The 23537-nt window shown below is 32.6% G+C and overlaps 1 pseudogene; it reads left to right on the forward strand.

Moving 5' to 3' along the window:
• The first annotated feature begins 1187 nt into the window (after positions 1–1187).
• Positions 1188–23537, forward strand: part of LOC149575101 (protein CTR9 homolog) — a 133849-nt pseudogene continuing 111499 nt past the window's right edge.

Consider the following 23537-nt stretch of genomic DNA (forward strand, 5'->3'; position numbering starts at 1 on the left):
TCATGTTTCTCATCAAATCAAATTTATCTTTCGCTAAAACCTCTTCACATTCAAACAACTGATTAGTCACCAAGTATGAGAACTCATCCTGAAAGTGCTGATCATAATCATTTTCTTCATCTAAAAAAATGTTAGAATGAACCTTAAACTTATCTTTACAAGATTTATCAGCACATAAAGAAAATTCATATTCAGATTGAGAACATTCACTATTCCTCTTCATCACATGAAACATCAAAACATATTGTAGCAAAACCAATATGAGAAGAATCCAAAACAACATCAAATTTTTAGAGTAAATAATTATTATTTATGCTTTTACTTAAGTTTTCTTAGGTTAAATGCATTTATTTAATAGTTGTAGTCTAGGAGTTGCTGATAACACAAGAGTTTATTCTTATCTAAGTCATACTTATCTACTAGCATCTTCTAAGTTGTTCTAGAAGTTTCCTTAAGGCTTTTATATTTAGGCTCTCTCATTGTATTTCATAACTCAACTCATCTTTTTAAGGCATATTGTACAACAATACATTTTCATTGGTGTAATGTTATTTTCTTTGAGTTCGTTTAGTTTTTCCAAGCTCCACCTCTTCCTTCTTTGGTTTTCCTTCAACAGGTTATTTACATGCAGGTAATCTTGGGAAGATGTGAAGTTGGCTTTCATCAATTTCTACATAGTATCAAAGCCTCGTTGTTGCTTCTTGGTTGAAGGATTTTTGAAGCCATGATTTGGAGACATAAACCCTAGTTTATTTGCTATTTTTTTCTTCAATCCAAGGGAAGAGCCTTTTTTTTGGAGCACTTTGGGCCTAAATGCATGCTACCATTGAGTTCAAAAGGCCCATTATAGTTAGGATTCATATAAAATTTTAAAATTTTAGCTTCTATAGCATTAGGGAAATTTGTTGAGCCCCCCGGGAGGCCGTACTGATGATTTTTTGGCATTTATTCCAATTTTTTTTAAAGAAACCTCAAGCACCACTACTATGCCACCATAGCACCACCACCACATGGCTAGGACTTTGCTCCATAGCCACCTCCACCATTAGTAGCATCATAGAACCACTGTGGCACCACCTGTCTGCAGTCGCCACTCTGACACCTCCACTACCAATGGTTGCTGCCCATGTAGCCACCACAACTAGCTGAGACCACCCCATTTCCACCCACTTGCAACCCACTAGTCAATGGCTAGTTGGAATGTTCTCTGGCTACCACATGGCATGGGTGCCACATTGGCACTTGCCATGTGGCCCTTGTCACATCAGCACTTGGACAACTCACTTGCCATGTGGATGCCACATGGTAGTCTTTTTTTGCCTTGACAGCCTCCAAGTGATCAATTTTAGCATTATGAAATACTAAAATCAGCATGATGTTAGGATTACATCAATACCTACCTACCTCTCCTTTAGGGTCCCTTTTGACCTACTCATAGTTTTTTGCCATAACTTGAGCATATAGAGGTATTTTTTCGATCTAAAAGAAGTGTTAAAAAGCTAGTTCTAAGAAGGAGACATTGGTGTTGGTATTTTTAGGTTTTAATGTAGTTATGTGGCTCATTTTTGTAGTCAAAGTTTAATGTTTTATTTTTTACTCTGGTGAGCGTTTCTTGTGCATCCCATCTCTGTTTCTTGAAAATGATATATTTTTGGAAAGCTAGTTTTGTTTACTTTTCAGAAATATTGTAATTTCATTTAAATTCTGCCCCATGCTCTTTCTATCATGTTTTTGGTTTTTTTTTTCTCTATGGTGGATATCCAAGGTGTTCCAGGTCTAAGGATCATTTTCATGGCATGAGATCTTTTGTTTTTGGTTATATTATCTATTGCGTTAGTTTTTTTCTCATTCTAATCATTGTTGATATCATTTATAAGAAATTTTATGAAAATGCACTAAGATAAAGTGTCACTTGTGCATTTTGGGTTCATGAACATTTTTTTGAGGCAGTTGTACTCACACTATTTTATAAAGCACCATGGGGGGGATAGTTGTCTAGTACTTTTGTGCCCTTTTCCTTTTTTTTCCCATGCAGAGTCAGTGACACATGCCCTTATAGGTGTTTGTACCTCTTATTCTCTCTCATTGTTCTTGGTTCTCTCTGTAGAGGCTTTTGGCCCACCTTTTTAGTTGCATGTCACCTCACCCCATCTACATTAAGGAGGGTTATGCTATTGTTCTAGTGCTTCCTTGGTTTGATGGTTTGATAGTGTGACCTATGTATTTAGTATTTGATCCTATATACTAGGTGATTACAATGGCTAGCTACCTATGCATTTTGGTGAGATGGATTATCTACCATATAGACATGATCACTTCATGCCTTCTATTTTTTCATGGAGGTTCTTCATATAAGTAGTTTCTTTTTTATAGAGTTTGTGGCTTCTTCATGCTTCAGTGATGTTCTTCATGATTTTCTTTGTTCCTATTTCTGGGACATTCCTCTAGTTGGAGGATTGTTCAATCCTTCACTAGATTTTCAATTATCTCTTTCTTGGAGATGGGTTTTTCCCACTGGGTTTTCTCCTTTTTCTTTGGTTGAAAAAGATTACATTGCATTTCTTGGCATTGTACTTGGGTACCTAACATGGCCTTGTTTCTAGGACCCATTCTACATTTCATCTTAGCTATTGTGAGCTTAAGTGCATTCTCCTTATTTGCACTTAAGAGGGGTGTTAGAGTAAATAATTATTATTTACGCTTTTATTTAAGTTTACTTAGGTTCAATGCATTTATTTAATAGTTGTAATCTAGGAGTTGTTGACAACATGGGAGTTTGTTCCTATCTAAGTCATACTTATGTTCTCACCTTGATCTAGGATATTCCACCTTTTGTGGATGTATGCTTAGTTGTCATACTTATCTCTTAGCATCTTCTAGCTTGTTCTAGAAGTCTCCTTGAGGCCTTTATTTTTGGGATCTCTCATTGTATTTCATAACATAACTCATTTTCAAGACATATTATACAACAATACATTTTTCTTTATTTGCAATATCTTCTCTCTTAGTCCATTTAGTTTTTCCAAGCTCCAACTCTTCCTTCTTTCATTTCCCTTCTATAGGTTATTTGCATGTAGGTGATCTTGGTGAGCTGTGAAGTTGGCTTTCATCAACTTCTATACAAACTTCCCTTCACTAACATCCCCACATCCAACAAGTCATCATGTGTAAAGAGATTTGAGGTACTATCATATACACTTCCAAATCTAACAAAGATTGTTCAAATTCTACATCTCTTTCCATATCAAAATTTGGGGAAATAACTTGACTGAATAAAAAAATGTTATGAGGGAAAATATGAGCATCCTTAGAAATATTTACATGCTTTTCAAAATCATGAGCCAACAAAATTTCATCAGGGCTCAAGAAGACTGCCTCACAAATCTTCTCCTAGCTGTGATTATCATTTGGATGACATGAAGAACTTACAACAACAAAATTATCAGTATAACAATCTAGAAAATCATCATTATTACAACATTCATTCTTATCATGGAAATAACTACCTCCATTGCTATTATATAATTCCTCAACTTCGTATTTACTGTAACAAATTTTATTTTCACTTTCATATCTGTCTTCCTCATGCTAATTGCAATTACCTAATTCATTTGCATTTGAATCCACCTCTTCACATTTGGAAGATAAATTATCTTTATAAATGGATTCATTACATTCATTTCTACCTTGACTTTCAAAAAACTCATTATTACCATAAAAAGATATATCTTGAATTATATAATTATCACTTTCCATCTCCTTAATGAATCTTTCAACTTGTAAAAAATCTTGTAGTCTTATAGGTGTTGGCCAATTAACTGAATCAGGTACTATGACATCAAAGAAAACACTAAGCAAGGAAGATTCCTTCGGTCTAGAATGAAAAGGCATCTTTATGATTACTAATTTAAGCTTTAGGTAATATTGTTCAACATTTAAACCTTGAGTACTTCCTCCTTCAATTCTTATAACATTGACAATCTTATTGTAGATCCATCTATTCAACATACCAATGTTGTTAACTAAACTTTCAGAATTTGGTAAACTAATCTCAGATCTGAGATTTGACTTCATCATAAAAACAAAATTTCTACCTCTTCCTTCTAGTATTGAAAATCATTGGATAGAGGCAACCATTTTTAACACTTGACTTACATGAAAGAGAAATATGAAAATTAGAAATACCTCAAATGCTGATGCAAGACTTTCATCAACTGATTTGACATGGGTGCATACTAAAAATCCTTCACACTATTGATAAAACTTTTTAAATCCACCACCTCCTTGTAAGAGGATAAAGAAATCACTACTATGATTTACTTTTTACACTTTTACATTCTTATAACAACAGATTGCAAACAACACTTTAAAACTTATCAAGAACTTAAACTTCCTTTTCAAGAAACTATCAAAAGATTTAGATCTGCCCATACAGCTGAAAGTCCTTCAAAATATTGCAATGAAATCAACTAGGAAACAACTAGTATAGAGATTTAGAGTCACCACTAACACTTGTGAGAAATAAAACACAATTTTTTGCTTGAAAAATCTAAACCAAACCTTTAGATGTGGGAGAAATGCAAACCCTCAAACCACTCTTGTAGATTTACAAACTTGAAAAAGAGAACAAAAACTTATGTACATTCTTGACTCTAATTTTACAGTAGTACTTTGAAAACAAAAAAATAGCTGAATTGACTAAATATGAACACTCTTAACAATACAATTTACACTCAACCTCAAAGTTACTAGTGCATTTGGATAAAACATTGTTGGTGTGCATAACTTGGAGTAAGAAACTAGAAAGAACATTAGAAAACTTACTATTGCAACCTTTTTTATGCACTTATTCTATTGTATTGAATCTTTTCTTTTCAAATTCTCAAGGTTTGTCTACCATTCAGATTCAATACAATCCCTAGTAGAGTTTCCATTTTGTTGGTGACTCAGATGGGAAAAACCATACTAAAAAATAGGAGTGAAATATTCAATTCACACTAGATATTCTTGTCCTTTTAACAAGGTGTATTTCCATCTTACCTCCCAAATAGAGTCACCATTTTATGAGTGTTTTAAAAAAACACATTTTTAAATTACCCTGATGAGGACAAGATACATCTAGGGTTAGCTACTTCCCATCTTCAACATACCATTTTAGACATCAAGCCAACTATAATTCTTGACCCTTATTCTACTTCAAGCTCTGCAAAACCTAGGTGGGTGTACCTCAGATTCATCTATATGGTACTAGTTTTCAAAGCATACACTAAATCTAAATAAATCAGATAAAACCCTTATTTCTCCTATACTCATGTGATGACAAAGATATGCAGTAGAAAATTGCAACTCTATCAAATCCACAAGCTGAGTGAGGCATCCTTTTCATCTTTTCAACATCAAAGGGAAAATATTTTTATTACTGATGTTGAATATCAACACAACCCAAGTATGCAACAAAAAACACATGCAATTTCCTAGCTAACTAGTCCCTTATTGATTGGGAATAAGCTAAATCAAAACATATACATAGATACCTGAGATATACTCACATATTTAGATATTTGATCTATGCATTCACCTTTAAAATAGGCATCCATCTTCATAAAAACTCTCATACTTATTGTAATATCCTCTTGGTGAAACTTGCAAGCATATCAAGGTAAATAGGCATTTACTTGGCTCTTTATTCCATTAGAAAACTTATGCAAACATATAACCTTAAGGGATTGTAAATGAGTTTAAGATCTTTGTTCTTAAACACAAAACATTGCAAACAATAGAGGAAGGAGATGAGAATCAGAATGAAACTAAGAAAATGAAGCTTTGTATTAATCTCCTTGAAACTAATACATCATGGTATATGACAAATCTTAGAATATACATAATAAATGAATGTATAATCTATTTTCTTATAAGAAATCATAATTTCTATTCATAACAAAGAGATATGCTAAAGAATGTGATGGAATCACAGTCCTAGATCCAACAATGTGGTCTCACAAATAAAACTAGAACCAACAATGTGGTATCACACTGAAAATTACCAACCTAGTATAACAATAGTGAGAGATTTCTCCAAAACCGGAACCTTTCCAAAGAGAAAGATATAGAAGAAGAATGGAATCCTGGATCAAATCTAGAAGTGACATATGTCCACTTGAATCTCCATTTTTTACTATTGTAGAAACCTCTCTCATCTTCCCACCCATGAGACCTGATTTCATTTTCATCATCATTTTGTAACAAACCAAAAATATCTCTTACTCAATGATGAAAACCCTTTTGATACTAAAATATCTAAAAAGCATCACAAAAATGCTAATAATGCTTTGATTCAACTGACTAGGACATGGAAAATATTGCCCATAACTGTATTTATACATTCACTCAATTCATTATTTCAATGAAAATCACATCTGAACTGCCTCAACTGAATTAAACTAAAAACTAGGCACCTGAGAAAAATCCTTGTATAACTTTAACCAGAGACCTTTGGTGCAAAAAAAAACTTCATAAATAGAAAGTTTATTTTCTCCCAATTTTGGCAATATATAATACTCCTATATCCACTTGTTAGAAAGTCCCAGGATCTTACTTTGAAAATCAAGCTCCTTCTATGGCTTCAAAACTATTCCTTCATGTGATTTTCTAAGAAAACATTAAAAAATAATTTTTAATCCATGTTTGATTTCCCCCTCCTTTTCTCCATCGTGGTCAAACCTAGTTGAATAGCCTTGCCATGTGTCATGCCCTAATTGGATAGTTCCTACACAATCACCTAACAACTACCATGTGGCCAACACATGTCACCACCTTATTGGTTACTTGTTCTACCATTTCATTGAGCCATGTCATTGCACCACATCATTGGTTGCTATGTCACTATCCGTGTTAGTATTTTGCCACGTCATTGTGATATAGTGACCACATGACACATGCCATTTTTTTCCATGTCAACACCTAGTTAGCATGCCATGCCAATGTCCTATCATCATACCACCTTATCTCACCACATCACCACCACATCAACTCATCATCATGTTACATGGTTATCTTCCTTGCATCTTTCCTTTGGCAACATGGCGACAACTGTCCAATCTGCCACGTGTTACCATCCTATGTGTTAAGATTAAACCATAGATAGAAACAAAAAATTACATGAAAATATAACGAATAATAGAAAATAATAAATCACATAGATAAGAATACAAGACACCAATATTTAACGTGGTTCACCCAATCCCTGGGCTACATCCACAAAACAAAAAGTATGATATTATTATGATCTAGTGATTATAACCTGATTACAATCCATAATCCCTCATAACTCAATACCATTGTAAGAACCAATTTTGCATCACAAAGTTATCAAACAATCCCTAACCCTAAGACCTTTTATACAAGTATTTTTACCATTTTAGGGTTATAATTAATAATTACATGTTGGCCCAAAATCCTAATAAAATAGGGCCCAAAAAATTTATGAAGTATGTACTCCACTTGGTATCAATATCCCCGACTAAATTTGAGTCAACATAGCCCTGCAAATTAGTAGTAGAGCCCCCAAAGTGAAAACACTTATTAGGTGTTTCTCTCAAATATCTAAGAATCCATTTGATAGCATTTCAATGCTCAATTCTTTGATGACTCATATACCTGCTAATGACTATCATTGCATGTGTAATATCTAGCCTAGTACATACCATAGCATACATCAAGCTTCCTATAGCTAAAGCATAGGGTACCTTGGACATCTTATCCTTTGCTACCTATTTCTTAGGACACATCTCCTTAGTCAACTTCAAATGACTAGGTAAAGGTGTGCTGACAGCTTTAGCATTCTCCATAGATAAATTTTGCAACACCTTCTCCACATAATTAGCCTAAGATAGTGTTAATATTTTGTTCTTCCTATCTCTACAAATCTTCATACCAAGGATTTATTTTGATGCCCCCAAATCCTTCATAGAAAATGCATGTGATAACTAACATTTTATCCCCTTAATATGATCCATGTTAGACCTAGCTATAGGCATATCATCAACATATAAACATAAAATAATGTAGCTTTCATCATCCAACCTCTTAAAATAAACACAATGATTTGATGACACTTGTTGTATCCATGCTTATGCATAAAACTATCAAATTTTACATACTATTTCTGAGGTTCCTATTTCAAGCCATATAGACTTTTCTTCAATTTGCACACTAAGTTCTCCTTACCTTTGACATCAAAGCCCTGTGGCTAAGCCATATATATATCTTCATCCAAATCACCATGATTGAAGGTTGTTTTAACATCAAGCTTCTTTAAATACAAATCTTCGGTAGCCACAAGACTTAAAACAATACGGATAGAAGCCATCTTAACAATAGGAAAAAATATCTCATCAAAATCAATAACCTTTTTTGTGCAAATCCTTTCACAACTAACTTGGCTTTAAATATTTTCTTACCTCCTTCCTCTTCTTTCAACCTATAAACCTACTTATTTTGTAAAGATCCTTTACTTGTAGGAAACTTGCATAAATCCCATGTCTTATTCTTCAACAAAGAGTCCATTTCATCTTTCATTGCAAACTCCCACTAAATCTTAGTATCCACCTACACAGCTTCATCATAATATTCAAGTTCACCAACATGTATTAATAAAAAAAAATACAAAGAGGGAAAAAATCTTTTTGGAGGTCTAATTTTCCTTGTTTACCATCTAACATTCACTGATGTGTGTGGTATTTGTTGTGGAAATTGTTGCACATCATGAGGAATGGCTGGAACATCAGCTTTTGGAGTATCATCCAACACTACATAATCATCTTCTTATTTCTCATATTGCTGCTATAGATCTTTGTACAACACTTTCTCATTGAATATGACATCTATGCTTCTTAAAATTTTATGATTTTTAAAATCCCAAAGCCTATAACCAAAATCATTAATGCCATATCCAACAAATACACATTTCTTTGACTTAGCTTCTAGCTTGGTTCTATTTTTAGAATCTATGTGAGCAAATGCTTCACAGCCAAAGTTTTTGAGAAAAGAATAACTCACCTTCTTACTAGTGCATGCTTCCTCTAGAATACCATAGCCCAAAGGAGTAGAAGGACCTTTATTAATCAAGTATACATCAATATTGGAAACCTCCACCCACATGTGTAAGGGTAACCCAACATGCAATATCATGCTCCTTGCAGGCTCCATTATAGTCCTGTTCATGCATTTAGCAACTCAATTTTCCTTTACAATCCTTGGAATAGTTTTATATCTACAAATACCATTAGTGAAGCAATAATCTTCAAATTCATGACTACAATACTCACCACCATTATCAGATCTGAGACATTTTAATTTCTTACTAGTCTCATTTTTCAACCAAGCAATTCCATTTCTTAAAAGTTTAAAATACATCATATTTCTATTTAAGGAAATAAACACATAATTTTCTAGTTGCATCATCAATAAATGTAACATAATAATGAGAGCCACCATGAGAAGATACCTGAGCTGGTCCCCATACATTTGTATGCACAAGCTCTAATTTCTCCATTTTATTTTCCTTCCCAATCTTTCAAAAACTCACTCTCTTTTGTTTTCCATACACACAACTTTCACAAAAATCCATATTAACACATTTTAGACCTGATAAAAATTTCTTTGAATGAAGTACTTTCATACATTTCTCACTCATGTTTCCAAGTCTATTGTGCCGCAGTGCTATATCAGAATCTATAGCAACTATTTGTTCTCCCTACTCAACTGGAGCAATTGTTCCTAAACATTCATTTTTTTCTGAAACAATTAAAGTAGAAGGAACAATATGACCTATACAAAGATATAAGGTGCCTACTTTCACACCTTTTGCTACTACAAGGGAACCTTTTGAAACCTTCCAATTTTTATCACTAAAAGTAACTACACAACCCTCATCATTGAGTTTCCCTAATGAAATTAAATTCCTTCTCAACCTTGGAACATACCTTACCTCATGTAATAGCCAATGATTTCCATTCTGCAACTCAATCTTAATTTTTCCCTTTCCAACAATCTGACAAGGTTCATTATCCCCCAAATAAATCCAAAATCTCCTTGGATATAATCAATCAAATAACCTCTATGAGGTGTAGCATGAAATGAAGCACTAGAATCTAAAACCCATGAATCATCAACACTTTCTAAAGATAGAAGAAAAGCATCCTCTTCGGATTTGTTACTTACCACATTTGCTTCCTTGTCTTCATCTGATTTATCTCCTTCATTTTTCTTTTGATTCCAACAATCTTTCTTTTTATGCCTTGGTTTCCCATAGTACTAGTAGTCATTCAGTCCTCTTGATTGATACCTCATCCCCTTTGACTTTCCTCTTGATTTTCCATGATTTTTGGAATCACTTCATCTCTTAGTTGTTATGTCCCCGCTTTGTGCATTCAAAGAAATTCTTCATGTAGATCCACCTAAGGTTTTCCTATGAGTTTTCTCACTCAAAACAACACTGATCACATCATCATATTTTAGGGTACTAGATCTAGGAATAGAATTACTCACGACCATTACCAAGCCATTCCATCTTTTAGGCAAAGAACACAAAATCAAGACAACCCTAATTTCCTCCTCAAAATTGATACCCACAAAAGATAACTAACTAGTAATAGTATTAAAATCATTTAAATGATCTATAATAGATCCACCTTCTATCATTTTCATATTAAATAAATGCTTCATGAGAAATACCTTGTTTGAATCAAAGGGCTTTTCATGTAGTGTCACTAGGGTTTTCATCAACTCTTCTGTTGACTTTGCTTTTGTAATATTAAATGCCACTGATGGTGCCAAGCATAATTGAATGTTTCCAAGTTCCTTTCTATCCAAAAGATCTCATTCATCATTTGACATAGATCCATAATTCTTGGATTTTCCTTCCAATAGATTTCATAAATCCTTCTGATAAAGATAGGCTTCTATTTGCATCTTCCATAAATGGAAGTTCAACCCTTTAAACCTATCAACCCTTAGCTTACCCTCATCTTCCATCACTCCGACTTAATCGTGAGACTTTCCTACAAAGGATAACTAATAAAACAACTAGGCTCTGATACCACTTGTTAGGATTAAACCACAAACATAAATAATAATTACATGCAAATATAACCAATAACAAAAAATAATAGATCACAGAGAAAATAACACAAGACACAAAGATTTAATGTGGTTCACCCAATCCCTAGGCTATGTCCACCAAAGAGAAAGTCTAATATTATTACAATGCAGTGATTATAACCTGATTACAATTCGTAACCCCTTACAGCTCAATACTGCCACAAGAACCAAGTTTGCATCACAACTAGCAAAAAATCCCTAACCCTAACCCTTTTTATACAAGTATTTTTAGTGCTTTATAGTTATAATTAATTATTACTTGTCAACCCAAAATTCTGATAAAATAGGGCCCAATTTTATTTTTTTTGGGCAATAGCCCCAAAGAATTTATGAAGTATGTACAATACTTTCCTAATCAGTCTCCACAATCTAACACTATGCCTCTGATTTAAGACTAGCACATCACTACCCAATTCATTTATGCTTGGTCCACCTATTGCCACTTGTTATTACATGGTTGGATCTTAAGTCCACATCATGTTGATGTCATATTTTTACATCAAAATTTGTTTCCCTCCAAATCTGATCGGTTAGGGTCCACAGGAGCAACTTACAGCTTCAAGAAGTGCTTTGTCTTGAAGACAGTTAGTCTATTGTGTTAAATGGCATTTAAACATTATAAAATGTCCCTTCATAATAGATGTGGCATTAAAAGACTTCTTCTCTTTTTCTATGAATTCCTTTATTTGACTAAATCATATCCATCTTGGTAGAGGTAGCACAATTAGCTAGAGACTCCTTATGGAATGATTCTTGTAAACAATTTTCTACCCTTAGAGGATAGTCATCTTTGTCATCTAAATTTTCCTAAAGAATAAGTCTCTGGTGCCATCTTTTTAAAAATAGGTCCCACTACCTTCTTATTTAATGGGAGGTCACCATGTCACTATTGGCAAAGTTGTTCCAATTTTTGGTGGTAACATAGCGACCATCGTATACTTCAAAGAAATTTGGCATAGTGAAATAAGCATGTTCTTGTTATGATACTTTATTTACTGCACCTAACACTTCTAATGTTCCATCATGCTGATGAAGCTCGTTTATGATAGACCAAACTTCTAGCACCTATCTTTAGGTTTGGTCCCACTGTGTTTTACTTTTGAGAGAGGTCGCCATGTTGCTACTAATGAAAACCTTTCAATTCTTGTTGGTGAAATAATAACCACTATTGATCTAAACAGATCTAATGGTGTAGAAAAAGCACTTCATAACCATGCTTTCATTAACTAGGACCCAGTTGTAGTACTTGTTTGTTCACCATGTCGCATGAAGTAAAATGAATGCAAGTTTCTATAGAGACAAGGCAACTACCATAGATCTTAAAAGATCTGACGGTAAAGATTATTTTGGGTAACTTATGAAAAAAATTAAAAAGGTCTTTCAAAGGTTTTTGAAAATATACATTATTTCAAAATGATTTCCCTCTTGATTTAAAAGGTAAAACATATGACCTAAAGAGCTCTCTTAGGGCACAAATCTTGTTCAAATTAGGGCTTTTCTTAGGGTTAACCAATTTTTGAAAATACCAAATCTTAATTTGCATATAAGAACTAGGGACATTCATATCAAAACATGTTCAAGAAAATACAAGGTAAAAACATGACCAACAGATCACACATATGATCTAGTAGAGTTACAACTACAATAAGTGGTTGAGAATTTAGGAGAAATAAGAAGAACTAAGAGTGCACAATGAAAATTTGGTTCTATCCTAATTTGTATATTCTTTTATGTGAAAAACATATTCCCTACATTTGGGACAGTTGCATGGAAAACTAACTGATCAGTAGCAGTGCAAATTAGTGAATATATTGAGCAATTAGGTGAGAATTTTGAATCTGTGATGACAAGCTACTTTGAGGACTTTAAGTAGTCAATGAAGAAGAGGTTGAGAATACCAGTGTCATCATAGAGAAACACTATGATGATGTATGTTTTCTAGTAGATGTTGATTATACTTTTGTACAAGCTGCTACACTAAGCATCATATGGTTGAGACCACTTGAATATGAAATAAATGTAGATGAAGCCTTTGTCGCAATAACAGCTTTAATGGAAAAAGAGGTGGATAAAAATGCTAAGGCATTTGGAAACTATCAAATGGAAAAGTCCAAAATCACCATGGAACTGAAGACTGCCTCAGTTATCAAGAAGAAAGATAGGCTGGTGGAGAAATTAAAGGCCAAATTTGGTGAAGGTGTCGAGCAGGAGGAAAAAAAAGAAGAGGAGGATGAAGAGGAAAAAGACTCTTAGAAATAAGCACCACTTACACTTACTCAAGGAATGGGAGAAGACCAAGAAGAGGAGGAGACTGAATTTATTAAAGGTGCCAAGGGAGAAGAAGTTGAGGAAGCACCTACTCCCACATAAAAAAAGAAGAGGAAGACTAAGGCCCAACTAGTAACAAAAGCTAAGAAGGTAGCCAAGTCGAGTTAACCCAAACCAACTAAACTACTACAAGAGCTAGTGCATGTACAACTACAAAAAAGGCTAAAGAAAAAGAAAAAACCTAAAAAATAGGGAGGTCATGTGCAAAAAAAGCCAAGAAGGAAATATGTGGCGCAAGAAAAATCTAATGAGGAGAAAATAGAGTCACATGACAATAGCCAATTTAAGGTGGTGAGTCACAAAACCCTATCAGATCTTGAGAACCTTTGTGAAAATGTTCAGAATAGTGCAAATCTATCAAGATTTTCTCATGTAAATTTTGAAAATCTTGCTAAAGTGGAGAAAAATCAAGTGGAGGAGGCCATATATGACAAGATGGAAAAATTCAAGACTACCCCACTAGAGATTGCCAACTCAATTCCCAAAAGCCTATACGATAGAGTTGAGAAAAAATGGAACTATTTTTTGAACTTGGAGAGACAAATAAGAGAGATTTCACTTGCACAAGTGATGCCTAAATTAAGGTTCAAATTTATAAAGTTATGAAGAAGTATGCAGTTAGGTTTACACCTAAATATAAAGCCTTCAACATTTTGCAAAACAATATTGAGGATGTAGTTAAGAAGTCCACATAGATGTGGAAGCTTACATATGGGTTTCTATAGTCAAGGAAAGTAAGCTAGAATCCATTAAAGTGAAAGATGATGAAGAATATGATAAAAATGATGACACTATTGAGGGAGGAATAGAAATGCAAGTAGATGACAAGGCAACAACGGAGCTAGAGCAGCAAGAAGAACAAAGTGTGCAAGACACATAATTGCCTAGTGTTAGTCCTTAACATGTAATAAATGAGAATATTGAAATAGTAAATTTTAAGGATGTTTCTAATGTCACAACAAAAAACATCAATCCCTTATAGAGGAAGATCTCAATAAGATACTAGATCAATCTACACTATAGGCAAAACTTTTTGATAATCCTGTACTGGTCAGTGTGGATGAGTTGTAGAAATTAGTGACTAAAACATCAAGAGTAGAGGTGAATCCACAAGGACCACCTTATATCATCCCTCAAGTTACTCATGCACAACCTTTGGACAAAACAATAGAAGCTACATCTAAAAAGGTTGATTCAATTGCAAAGGATACAGTGGAAACACAAGTCACTACTGAAGAACAACAAGAAATAGGTCAAATAGAGTCATCTTCACCTACTATACAAGATCAAGGTGCATCACAAGTCATTTTGGAAGTTAAGGGAAAGCCTAAAGAGATAGAGCTAACACCTAAGATGAAGGTATAAGTAGTTATACAAGCCCTATTAATTTTACCAACATCTGGCACTCCTTCCACTCAAACTCTTCAAAAGCCAAACATATATACAACACCATTGCAGATCTCAGTACCAAGCCTGAATTCATGAAAGGAAGAAGAAGTCATAGAACATGAAGATGTGACCCTCGATGAAGAAATTTTTCTACCATAGTATGACTATGATACAATGAATATAGAATAGATGGGCATACTCCAACAAGCCCTAGCAACAAAGAAGCATTAGGAAATGCTTAGAAGGGAGCATAGGAAGAAGCAAGTACTATAGGATATTAAAGACATCATTTTAGATGCATTTAGTTTGCCAAATTTAGATGAGACCAACCTACTAATTGAACAATGGACAAAGATAGTGGAGAAATTTAGTGATGCGGACCTAGATACAAATGCTAAGTTATTAAAGTAGTGAGAAAATAAATTTTAGAGAAAAGTGAATGAAAAGTTATCAAGTGACATAGCACTTACACAAGTTGCATTGGAAACTAAGGTTCATGGTGTGAAGAAGGTACTTGAGAACATATTCTCATTATACACTAAATTGTGTAATCCAACACTCTTCACCCAAGAAACTAGAAGTCACATTTTGAGCCTGGAGAGCCAAATCAATTCATCAGGTACACAACTACCTATGAATCCAACTCAAAGTAAAAAGCACTTCAAAACATTGCTATAAACCTAGAGTTAGTTAGCTACATTGTTAGTAGATGAGGCAAATATAAGGGCCAAACTGATTAGCAACTAGACCACTCTAACCCCAGATATGGAAATTTTGCACAAGGAACTAGGCTATGCTGAAACCTTAATGAAGAAAGACCCAAATGTTTCTACACTAGATGGCCTAGTCCACCTTGTTGCTGAGCTAGATGGTCTAGTCCACCTTACTACCCAGCTAGTTGTCCAATTCAAGTCTTTGGACGTATCATGTGAGAATTGGGATGCAACTCTCAAGATAATCCTAGATGTTTGTAAATCTTTCTTGGACAAAAAAATTATAAGTTTATATCCTATTGATATGATTGTCAAAAATGGGGAGAAATAAAGGATAGAATTTTGGGGAGATATAATGAGACTGAGACATGGAGGAAAGTAAGAAAAGGGGAAGACATAAAGATAAGAGAAACAAAAGGGAGAGAAAGAAAAAGGTCAAAGAAAAGATAGATTAAGCTAAGGGGGAGTAAGCACAAAATAACATGAAGTCAAAAAGTATTAGTTGAGGCATATTTACTCAGTAGGAGTACATAGTTTTGGATACATAATAGACTTATTAACTTAATGGGAGTTATTAGATTTTGAGGTATCTAAGTTGTTACCAAATTTTGCAATTTTGAAGTTTTGTATATAAGCTAAGTTAAAGATATGTTATGCTCACAAGATTAGGGATATTAATGCATACTCAAGTGTTTTTGACACTTATGTCAAAGGGGGATATTGTTGATCTTAGATTGGTTTTGACAAGTGAGTGTCAACACACTTAAGTTATTTACTTATTTTATGCTGAGCAAGTAGTACATGTTGAGCACAACATGTATATTATAAAGCATGTCGAGTCCACAGTGAGTGTCGAGCCACTCATGTGCCAAGTAGATAGTGTATGTTGAGTGATCCAAAAGCCAAGTCAAAAGTGGATGCCAAGTGATACAAATGCTAGGTCATAATAGAAAGGTTAGCATATGTCGAGCATCAGATACTTCAAGTGCTAAGTAAGATAATTTTGACATATTTTTTTGTAATGACACAAACAACTATGTAAACCATTTTTGAGTTGACTTAAAGATGAATTCTGATATTTTGGAGATAAGGATGAATCTTAAGTAAGATTCCTAATGTAATTACATGCAGCCAATCAGAAAAAAGGGAAGTATTAAGTGACAAAATGGATGAATCTCAGCTATAGATTCATACCTAACCCTAAGTCACCAAACACTACTTAAAGAGGGCAAACCTTAAACTCTCTAGTAAGTGTGTAAGGTGTTGAAGCATAATATAGAGAAGTTTGCATGCACAAATACATAATTCATGGTGGCTAAGGAGTTCTAAAGTGGGATTTTATTTTAGATTCAGTTAGAGCAGAGAAAAGGAAAGAGAAGAGTATATAGTAAAGAGGCATTTGATCAAGAAGGATAAAAAAGAGATCAGTTTGGATGTGATCTGTTATCAAGCAATCAAGTGCTAACCACAAGATCAATCTAGAGACATTTCAACGGGTGATTTCATTCAAAATATCTTAATAGAGTAGTCCTAATAGGTTGTATTGAAATCCTCTAAAAAGGTGTTTACTTAATTGTGAGTTAAAGTCCTTTAGAAAGACACACTTCTGGCAGGGTGTTGAAATCCATTAACAGGGTGAGACCTAATAGTCTTTGTAAGCCTTTGAAAGGGAAAAATTTTCATAGGGTAGATCATATCTCATGATCAAAATATTGTAACCTTCATTGGATACACTTTATTACTATAGTAGTGAAGATTTGTGGGTGTCATCCCCACCCTAGTTTTACCTTCCCACTTGGAGGGTTTTTGGGTAATCATATTTGGTGCCATATGTGTGTGAATGTTTACTTGCTTACATGTTTTAGATGTACATTCTTTACATGTTATTTCAATTTACACATTGAATGTATGAGATGGATGTGTGGTGAAAGTTTTATGGGTCTGAGTTTAAATTGTTGATTCACCCCCACCACCCCCCAAAAGCTTACCTTTCCTATTGTAATTCCAACAATAGACTCTTATAAAATATAATTTGGAGCACTTTGGCAACACAAGTATTGATTCTTGTCCTAACTTCTCAAAAAAAAGATTAAAATGATTATGCAATTTATGTCCAAAAAATAGACCTTTCATTAAATGAAAACATCAAAACCCATTAAAAAATCACATCTATTAAAAACTATGAAACACAATAAATTGAAATACTCACTTTTTAACATATGAAGGTGCCAAAGGATGAAATATTTACTCTTCCTTATGCTCAGGTGGGTGCTAAAAGTGTTCATTACACCTGATGTTGACATTTATTGAACCTTAGTCTACAAACAACATAAAAATAGGAATTTGATAAAAATAAGACACATGAAAAGAAAGTTTTTATCAATGATCTATAATTAAGTTATTCCTAGTAATAGGGAAATTGGTGCCAATTCATAAATCTAACAAAGAACTAAATAATATGTTTATGGTAAATTGTGTAAAAAAACCTATAACAAAAGGAAATAATGGACTAGTAAAGTCTGGTAGGCAATTACTATGCTTCACCTATTGATAACCCCAATTATAGGATAATCCCCTAAATTATAAATTGATGGATCCTAAGATGGTTGATCATAACCATAAACTTCACATTCTTTTTTTTAAAAAAAATTTATAAAGAGGGGTAAACGCTTTGACCTGGAGCTATGAACCAGCAAGGTCACAAACGGAGGACCTCATCCCCATGAGGTTTGAACCTTGATGGCAAGGATAAAAATGCAACAACTTAACCATCACAGCATGCCACTATTGGCCATAAACTTCATATTCTTGACCATAATATAATGTCCCCTTTTTAGAGCTATAATTGAATGATAATAGAGCATAAATACAAAGTTAAACAAAAAAAAAATATTATAATAGTCATGTTAATCAAATAAATAATAATACACTATGAAACATTATTATTTAAATTATTATAATAAATAAATAATATATTTTTAATAATATTACATAATATAAATTATTATTGCAAATATTATTAAGAAGTAACATGTAACATAATATTATGAATCATCTATTTTAAGATGATTAATAGAATTAAAATAAAATATTAAATTATGATTATAATATTATCCCAAGTCAATATTTTAATAGTATAGATATAATAAAAAATATTAAAAAAATAAAAATATAACATATCATTCTAAATAAAATAATGAAAAACATCAAATATGATAAAGCTACATGTACTTAGTCACGATACTTTAGAGGGATATATATGGAAATTTGATAAGTAACTTACATTGCTATCACAATTGGGAACTTCCCAATAGTCATCTGCATCCACAAAAAATAACAATAGCTATTGAATCCAAAATTTGACTATTTTGGGAAAAATACTAGGGCTTTTAGAGGATGCCTGACTATATTTCCATATCTATATCCCATTCAAGATAACCCACTTAACAAAAAATGATCAAATCCATAAACAAAAAGAAAAAATGATGTACACAATATTCAAAGTGCAAATAAAATTGACCCTTCCATTCAAAATGTAATATCGATGTGGCAGAGTGACATCCAAATTGTAATATTAGAAGGTGTGTTTGTTGATTTCTTTGGTATATTCTAGCTAATCTCTTTATTAGTTGGAACAAATGTATTAGTTTGTGGAGGAAATGGTGTGGATTAATACATCATCTATTCTACCAAAGTCATCTATTTCTAACCTGTGCATAAGGAATGTGAAGGATAGTTCTATTTAGGAGACCTTGTAGAAAATTTATATTCACTCTACTCTAGTACAATCTAGTGCCATTGTTGATCAATACCCGCTCAATAAAATACAAGGATGGTAAAATCTTTTCTTGGTTGATAAAATTAGACATACAAACTCTAGATCTATAACAAGTTTGAGTTAATATGCATGCTAGCCCTATAGATGACTGTGATGTTCAGGATGCAAAACTATAGACTATTGTTAACAACTAAGAGAAGGAAAAATTGATCATAAAATTGATCCCTCATTACTCAAGCCATATGCACTACAAAAAAAGTGTATTTCAACTCTTAAAAGAGAATGAAATGAATCCCCCAAAAATAAGGTGACTCTTAATTGAACAATCATAGATTGAAATTTTAGAAAACTTTGAAGCAAATGCAATTATCTAAAGGAACATTTTACATCATGTAATCATTTTTATAAGATCTTTAAGAGTAGTTATAGAAGAGGAATTACAAGCATGGAGAAATAGACAGTTGACTTGCAATTTAGGGAAAATAACTATTGTGAGAATAATGACTTTAATGTGATAACCCTTGCAATCTATTCACTTGTCTAAACAAGTAGAAGAATAAGGATTTTAATCTGACTACAACCATGCTGAGAAGATAAATCTTGGGTGATACATTTTAACCAAAGTTGAATGTTGTATGGTTTGATCAAGAACTATCCATAGACTTATAATAGATGTTGTTTTTTTTAGGATCATCTGGTTCTATAGCATGTTATCCTTTGAGGACTTGGAAAATAATTTGGTTTTCGCTATGTGAAAGGTAATTTTTTTTTGTTTAAAATGAAATTTAATTTTTTTATAAAATTTAAAAGCCCCTATAATCAGGGAAACTGATAATAAAAGATTATAGGAGTGTTTAGGCTTGAGAATAAAATGAGCATTATTTTTTGCAAAACCTCTTTTCTTGAAGATTGAGCATATATGTTCAAGGAAATAAATTCACGTAGTTGATACTAGAAGCTAAGTAGTATGCACAATAAGATTGAATATCCATATTCATCTTTTGGCTAGAGGATAAAAAAATTCTTGGTAATGAAATTAGAAGATGAAAACCCACATGATTTTTGGATTGGATTGGGGGAACCCTCTTACTCAAAAAAATTGATTCCATTTGTGGATTGCATTGTGCAAAAAGAGTAGTTTCAATAGCATATCAATGTTTTTTGGATTTGTTCTAAGAGATAGGTCTCCCTAGACAAGTTATACCATTCTTCCTTGTTAAGGAGTATTTTTTCTAACACAATCTTGAAAGAACACAAGAAAACTCTTAACCAAGTTGGTTAAGAAGACTAAGAATTGTGTGGGTGAGTGGTTGCATTGCCATTGTTTGGGAAAACCATTGTTCCACTAGTGTGTTGGATGTCAATATCCATACAGAGGTTGAATGTTCTTTTTTAGAGTAGGTTGCTTCTCAAGAATAAGAATGAATATTTATAAATTTCCTATCCATTAGGGTGATAGAGGAGATCTAGAGAAAGTGAGGCGTAAGCGGGAGGAACTAGAAAGAAGGCAACAAGAAGGTAAGCAATTTTGGTTCTATTGCCATAGTGACTCTACAACTTAGTTATTGTTTTAGTTGTCATTTCTAAGTTAGTATTGTTGGATACAATTTCCTAATTGTGTTTCATCTTTGATGTTACACAAATTTCATATAAATTTTTAGTCAATGTTTACCAAGCTCACTTGGTCAACAAGATAGTTTTCCTTGTCTACCGAGCATTCCTAAAGATTACTCTGTGAAGACAATGTCTACCAAGCTCACTTGGGCATCAAAAGAATTCAAGTAGGAAACAATGTTAACTGAGTTCTCATGGTTAGCAAAGGAAAGTTGAACAGAGTTAGTGTTCACCACGTTCACTTGGTTGCCAAAGGATTTTTGCAAGTTCATAGTGTTAACCAAGATTTTGTTGTTTAACATAGGAAATCATCTTAGAACTAGTGTTTATCAAACAAGGTTGACCAATGAAGGATTTTGTTGTTTTGGCATAAGAAGCTTATTTGTTTTAAGTATCATTTCTAGCCGACTATGGTAATGATTATTGGTTATTGTAATTTGTAATTGAGCTAACTTGACAATCTAGATGATATAAATGAAAGGTCAAGTTGAGATTTTTAGTGTGTGTGCAAGTGTGTTGATTGAAAGAGTAAGAGTGAACTAGAAGAATAGAAAGTATCCTTGTGGAGTAGAAATGTATTATTCAATCAAGAAGGATCAAGTATGAAGCAGAATTGAGATCTATAATCAGAAATTTAGTTGCATTACAATCGGGTCATTTTAGTATTACTCTCTAACCATTGTAGTAGTGATCTAAATCTCTTAACAAAGTTGGTTTAATAGCTAGTTGTAAATCCTCTAAAAAGGTGATAGTTCCATTAAATTTTTTTAAGAACTCTTGCAAGACCACTCCTTACAAGGTGATTAATCCTCTAACAAGGTCACACCTAACAATGTGTTTTGTAACATTTAGCTAGGTTGGCTCCTAACAGGGCTCACTTCAGAAGAGTGAAAATGATAACTACTTACATTGGTGGTTTTTCCCATATTAGGTTTCCACATTAAATCTTGGTTTCTCATGTGTTCATATTATTTCTCTTATTCTTCCAAATTAGTTACTATGAATATTTTAAGATCAATAAAAAGCAAATCACACTCTGCATTTACTGAGTTACAAAATTCTTGTGTATTTATTGAATAATAGCATAAATCAGTTTTTATGGTTGACATCTAAGGGACATAGGATTTATTTTAGTGGTAACTGATTCACCCCCCTCTTAATTACTCCTTCTATATTTCCAATAGGTATTATGCTTTTTTTTTTGTTCTTAGAACAAAGAAATCTAATGGAAATCTATACTATGAAAAAAAAAGTATAAATAAAAAATATAATAGAGAGATTATGAAGGAAAAAATAGTAGACCAATCAAGGCATCATATAAAATAACAAGACAAGAAACTAGAAAAATTTCATTAGACCCAATGCAGACAAAAGAAAAGATCACAAATTAAATCTACTAGTGGAAGAAAGCAATTAAGGTCACCATAAGCAAAAAAGATAATTGATTTTGCAAAAAACTTTAGAAAGAGAATATTTTGCAATAACAAAGAGGACTTTCCAATCACTAAAATTCCCTTAAATTATTTTATTTTCATGTCCACAAGTATGGTTAGTGTGATATGTTACAAGAAATGGACTATAAATTAGAAAAACATCATGAAAATATTAAAGCATGCAATATTAACTGTACAGTCTAGCACAAATAATTGCTAAAAGATCTTCTAATGCATTCAAACATTTCCTAAATAAAGTTTTGTTTATAGATTGCACTTTTTAGGAGTAATCACATTTGCAAAATAATTCAAAATAACCTACATGAGTTTGCAAAATGATATTTTCATGACCCAATATTAATGCTCCCTATAAATCACTAGCACGAAAAATAGATTAATCATTGGTGGCAAAAAGGTTTTTGGTTTATGGTCAAACAATAACCCAAGGTGAACTACGCATTTTTCTAAAGTTACCATGCTAGCTCATAGTTAGTGCCTCCAAATTTCCAACTAAGTCTCATTTGTTAATACCCTTATATAGATTTAATGATGACCCTAATGAAATTCAAAAGGAAGTAACTAGAATGATTCAAATATTAGATACAAAAAATATTATAGTAGTCCAAGGCTTGCAATTGTCCAAAAACAAGGTATAAGGGGCATTAATATTTCTTGAGGTGAAACTCTCTCCATACAAACTGGCCAAATCTTCTCCATGTAATGATTCATCCACCCAATAGTTTTAGAGTCTAAAAGAAGCTAGTGTAGGAAAAGCATCAAGTAAGAAATTGATTTTTTGTCATATATATATATATATATATATATATATATATATATATATATATATATATATATATATATATATATATATATATATATATATATATATATATATATATATATATATATATATATATATATATATATATATATATATATATATATATATATATATATATATATATATATATATATATATATATATATAATAGCACTTTCAATACCTTATCTCAAAACACAACTTTGTAAGCTAATTGTGTAAAAAACAAATGATATTTGTTTAAATTATTAGCAAGAGAAAAGTAAAATTTAACATACAAGGTGAATTCATCTCAGAAGAAA

Source organism: Cupressus sempervirens, chromosome 2, assembly GCF_028749045.1.
Source record: "Cupressus sempervirens isolate cs-2001-9-10 chromosome 2, ASM2874904v1, whole genome shotgun sequence".
Classification (NCBI taxonomy): domain Eukaryota; kingdom Viridiplantae; phylum Streptophyta; class Pinopsida; order Cupressales; family Cupressaceae; genus Cupressus; species Cupressus sempervirens.